The sequence below is a fragment of the Heterodontus francisci genome, chromosome 44, assembly GCF_036365525.1.
Source record: "Heterodontus francisci isolate sHetFra1 chromosome 44, sHetFra1.hap1, whole genome shotgun sequence".
Taxonomy (NCBI): domain Eukaryota; kingdom Metazoa; phylum Chordata; class Chondrichthyes; order Heterodontiformes; family Heterodontidae; genus Heterodontus; species Heterodontus francisci.
Window position 1 is genome coordinate 12,427,037 of NC_090414.1, and position 6,000 is coordinate 12,433,036.

Sequence of the window (6,000 nt, forward strand, 5' to 3'; positions counted from 1 at the left end):
CAGTACGATTGCAGGAATATGGTCAGGCCCCGTAGCCTTTTCCGTGTCCAGTGCCTTCAGTCATAGAACCTAGAACATAGAACAGTACAGCACAGTACAGGCCCTTCAGCCCACGATGTTGTGCCGACCCTTTAACCTACTCTGAGATCAAACTACCTGCATACCCTTCATTCTACGATCATCCATGTACCTATCCAAGAGTCGCTTAAATGTCCCTAATGTATCTGCTTCTACGACCACCGCTGGCAGTGCATTCCACGCATCCACCACTCTCTGTGTAAAGAACCTACCTCTGACATCTCCCCGAAACCTTCCTCCAATCACCTTAAAATTATGGCCCCTGGTGATAGCCCTTTCTGCCCTGGGAAAAGTCTCTGGCTATCCACTCTATCTATGCCACTTATCATCTTGTACCTCTCTATCAAGTCGCCTCTCATCCTTCTTCGCTCCAATAAGAGAAGCCCTCGCTCCCTCAACCTTTCTTCATAAGACATGCCATCCAGTCCAAGCAGCATCCTGGTAAATCTCCTCTGAAACCACTCGAAAGCTTCCACATGCTTCCCATAATGAGGCGACCAGAACTGAACACAATATTCCAAGTGTGGTCAAACCAGGGCTTGAAGCAGCTGCAGCATAACCACGCGGCTCTTAAACTCAATCCCCCTGTTAATGAAAGCCATCACCCCATATGCCTTCTTAACAACCCTATCAACTCGGGTGGAAACTTTGAGGGATCTATGGACGTGGACGCCAAGATCCCTCTGTTCCTCCACACTGCCAAGAATCCTGTCTTTAAGCCTGTATTCTGCATTCAAATTCGACCTTCCAAAATGAATCACTTCACATTTTTCCAGGTTGAACTCCATCTGCTACTTCTCAGCCCAGCTCTGCATCCTGGCAATGTCCCGTTGCAACCTACAACAGCCCTCCACACTATCCACAACTCCAGCAACCTTTGTGTCATCGGCAAACTTACTAACCCAGCCTTCTGCTTCCTCATCCAAGTCATTTATAAAAATCATAAAGAGCAGAGGTCCCAGAACAGATCCCTGCAGAACACCACTGGTCACCGAGCTCCAGGCTGAATACTTTCCATCTACTACACCTTATGTCTTCTGTGGGCCAGACAATTCTGTATCCAGACAGCCAAATTTCCCTGTATCCCATGCCTCCTGACTTTCTGAATGAGCCTACCATGGGGACCCTTATCAAACGCCTTGCTAAAATCCACATACACCACATCCACTGCTCTTCCTTCATCAATGTGTTTTGTCACATCCTCAAAGAATTCAATAAGGCTTGTGAGGCATGACCTGCCCCTCACAAAGGCATGCTGACTATCTCTAATCAAACTATGCTTTTCCAAATAATCATAAATCCTGTCTCTCAGAATCCTCTCCAATAATTTGTCCACCACCGACGTAAGACTGACTGGTCTGTAATTCCCAGGGTTATCCCTATTCCCTTTCTGAACAAGGGAATAACATTTGCCACCCTCCAATCATCTGGTACTACTCCAGTGGACAGTGAGGACGCAAAGAACATCGCCAAAGGTGCGGCAATCTCTTCCCTCGCTTCGCGTAATAAACTTGGATATATCCCATCTGGCCCCGGGGAGTTATCTATCCTCATGTCTTTCAAAATTTCCAGCACATCCTACTTCTTAACATCAACCTGTTCGAGCATATCAGCCTGTTTCACGCTGTCCTCACAAACGACAAGGTCCCTCTCACTGGTGAATACTAAAGAAAAGTATTCATTAAGGACCTCCCCTACCTCCTCCGGTCCAGGCACAAGTTCCCTCCACTATCCCTAATCGGCCCTACCCTCACTCTGGCCATCCTCTTGTTCCTCACATAAGTGTAGAACGCCTTGGGATTTTCCTTAATCCTACCCGCCAAGACTTTTTCATGTCCCCTTCTAGCTCTCCTAAGTCCATTCTTCAGTTCCTTCCTGGCTGCCTTGTAACCCTCTGGAGCCCTGTCTGATCCTTGCTTCCTCACCCTTATGTATGCTTCCTTCTTCCTCTTGACTCGCTGTTCCACATCTCTTGTCATCCAGGGTTCCTTCACCCTATCATCCCTTCCTTGCCTCATCAAGACAAACCTATCCAGCAGTCGCAGCAAGTGCTCCCTAAACAACCTCCACATTCTGTCGTGCATTTCCCTGAGAACATCGGTTCCCAATTTATGCTCCCCACTTCCTGCCTGATAGCATTGTAATTCCCCCTCCCTCAATTAAATATTTTTCCTTTCCATCTGCTCCTATCCCTCTCCATGACTATAGTAAAGGTCAGGGAGTTGTGATCACTATCACCGAAATGCTCTCCCACTGACAGATCTGCCACCTGGCCTGGTTCGTTGCCAAGCACCAAATCCAAATTCTTCAAAATGCATCACCTGACACTGGTCGATGAAAAATTCCATCTGCCACCTCTTTTCATTCTGCTTGTCTATCTATGTCCTGTTACAAGTGATGTGTATTATCCTCGCTGTGTGCAGATCCTCCAGGTTTTGTATCATCGGCACTTTTTCAAATTATACTCTGCAGTCCAAGATGCAAGTCATTCCCTGATCGCAAAAAATTCAGTGTTCCTTGGAATCAGAGTTTACATCACATCATATTCAGCCTGAGACAACAGGCAGGAGGGAGATGGCATCGGCGACAAAGATCTGAAGTTTGTAGGGTGTCCGAAGATGGAGTCTTCGCTCATCAAAATGTTTATTTGGAGGCAATTGCAGCTAATGAAAACCCGACTGTTAGAGTCTGATAACACAGACGCAGTGGACGCTCTGGAGAGATGATGGCCGGCTGGAGCTGATTGTTGTCAGCACACATGTGGATCTGACCACATGTCAGCAGATGGTGTCAACAGTGGACAACATGTAGATAAGAAAGAGGAGGGAGCATTAATGGAAAGTTCAGGAACTCCAGAGGTAACGGTGCTGGTGTGGGAAGAGAACCATTGCTGGAGATGTTCTGGCCACAATCATATCAGTGAGAATGTAACCAAGCAATGTCAGTCACAATAAAATAGGTCAATGTCAGAGGTATGGAGAGATCATGGACAGGTTTGCTGCCGGTTTGGAGGACAGGCTAAAGATGGGGAGGGCTGGGGACACGGAGGGATTTTAACTCAATAATAAGAACCTTGATAATGAGGTGTTAGGGAAATGGGAGTCAATGTTGGTCAGTGAAGGTGAGCGTGATGGGTGAGTGGGACTTGGTAAAGACTGGACATCAGCAGCAGAGTTTTGGACGCGTTGCCATTGTCGTGTGACTGGTCAGAATTGAACTGGAGGAATGGAGTCAGGAGGTGGCATAGTTCTAATTTTACTGGAGACATTACCCAATGTGGAAGAAACAGGTAAATATAAGAAAATGCAGACATACAAATTAGGAGCAGAAGTAGGCCATTCGGCCCCTGGAGTCTCCTCCACCATTCAACATGATCATGGATGATCTATTTTTGTCTCAAATTCCACACTCCCACCTGCCCCGATAAACTTCGATTCCCTTGTCTAACGACAATCGACCTGTCTCCGTCTTTAAGTTATTCAATAACCTCACCTCCACCACCTTCTAAAGCAAAGAATTCCAATGGCACACAACCACTTGAGAAAAGAAAAACGCCTTATCTCTATCCTAAAAGGGCGCACTTAATTTTAATAGAGTGCCCCACAGTTCTGGACTCCCCCACATGATTAAACATCATTTCCACATCCACCTTGTCAAGACCGTTCAGGATCACATATACTTCAATCAATACCTCACTCTTCTGAACTGAAAACAAGCCCAGTCTGTCCAACCTTTCCTCATAAGACAACCAACTTACTCCCGTATCAATCTAGTAAACCTCCTTTGAACCGCCTCCAACGCATTCAAAGCTGCTGATGTAATCTGTTTGTTCAGTTGAGCGTTACTAATAGCAAAGATCAGGGATATAACTGTGTCAGTGGAGACTTATACACTGTATAAATCAGCGCCCATTGGAATGGATCAGCTCAGAGTGCCTGCTGGAGTTGTGGGTTCCAGGCTAACAGAAGTCTTTGATTCTCACAGAAATGGGATATCCAGTAATCCTTCAGATCGTATCCATTTATTATCCTGTACTTGCTGCAATTGGTGTTCCTGGTAAGCCTGCATATCAGTTGTGAATGGTGCAAACTGGTGTTAAGTGTGCTGCTGTACTTGGAATTATTTATTACTGTGCGTTTTATACGGATGCCTGTTCAAGCAGGTGATTAATGGCACCTCCTAGCTTTCAGCTCTTTCAGTCTTGTAGGATCTACATTATTCCTGAAATGTCATTTGTTTATCCAAACCTGGTATTGTTACTGGATTATTCTGTGTACTGAATGCATTCGAATCAGGTGTCTTGGCTCAGTGAAAGAATCAGACTATCAGGAGCACTTAACAGTTTCATGTTGTGGAACTGACCTGTCTGCAATTTTTTTGATGAAAGTGTTTCAGTGACTGATAATGAGACATTTCATGGTCTCAGTGTTACAAGCGGAAAGAACAGTGTCCTACCTCTCCAGTAACATCATTCAATTTCAAAAGGATTTCAATGTATTTATTGGTTATCACTGTTATGAAACATTATGTCATTTTGTACGTCCGACGTTATTTCCGAGGTTTGGCGACAGAACTTAGTTTGCTGCAACCTCTGTCATCTCTCCTTTTCTACTTTACTGTGGAGCCTTCTCTCACTGGACTACATTGTAAAATAGAAAGTATTGATGTGATGATTCATTGGTTTATTCTCCATCAGTTGGAATCAAGAGTCTTTCAATTCCTCTGCAGATTATCAGCTGCAGCGCTGATTTTGGTGTGTTGTTAATTGAGCAATACCACATTCTAATGGTGCACTTTATAATTGCAGGAGAAGGAATTTCAATTTTTGTGTGGTTTGCCGGTAAGAAGCTTTTGATTCTGTTTATTGCATGTTTTGTCAATGAAGTGAAGAGTGCAGGTGAACGAGTGGAGACTCGGGTAATCCGTAAATATATTCAAACATTCACAGAGCGTTAATGATTGAACAAACTAACTCTGAGAATAGACTCATTGAAAACAAGAACAGAATAAATAGGAGCAGAAGAAGACCATATGGCCCATCGAGCCTGCTCCGCCGTTCAGTACGATCATGTCTGATCTTAGGATTCAACTCGACCTTCCCGCCCGATCGCCATATCCCTTGAATCTTTGAGAGACCAACAATCTGTCTGTCCAATGAACATGGGGCTGGTGAAGAGAATGCAGAAGCAGGATTTTAGGATTGCACAGGATGCAAAAATAGGACCATTAAGAAACAGTTTGCAGGTCATGTGTGATCCAGAGGGATAGAGATGGCGACAGATAGAAGGAAGAATCACTGAATCACAGAATAATACAGTGCAGAAGATGTCCTTCGGCCCATCGAGTCTGCACCGATGCATTAAAACACCTGACCTTTCTACCTAATCCCATTTGCCAGCACTTGGCCCATAGCCTTGAATGTTATGACGTGCCAAGTGCTCATCCCTGTACTTTTTAAAGGATGTGAGGCAACCCGCCTCTACCACCCTCCCAGGCAGGGCATTCCAGACCGTCACCACTCTCTGGGTAAAAAGTTCTTCCTCAAGTCCTCCTTAAACATCCCGCCCCTCAACTTAAACTTGTGACCCTTCGTACCTGACCCTTCAACTAAAGGGAACAGCTGCTCCCTATCCACCCTGTCCATGCCCCTTATGAACTTATACAGCACGATCAGGTCACCCCTCAGTCTTCTCTGCTCCAGCGAAAACAACCCAAGCCTATCCAACCTCTCTTCATAGCTTAAATGTTCCATCCCAGGCAACATCCTGGTGAATCGCCTCTGCACCCCCTCCAGTGCAATCACATACTTCCGATAATGTGGCGACCAGAATTGCACACGCACTCCAGCTGTGGTTTTACCGAAATTCTGAACAACTCCAACATGACCTCCCTGCTTTTGTAATCTATGCCTCGACTGATAAA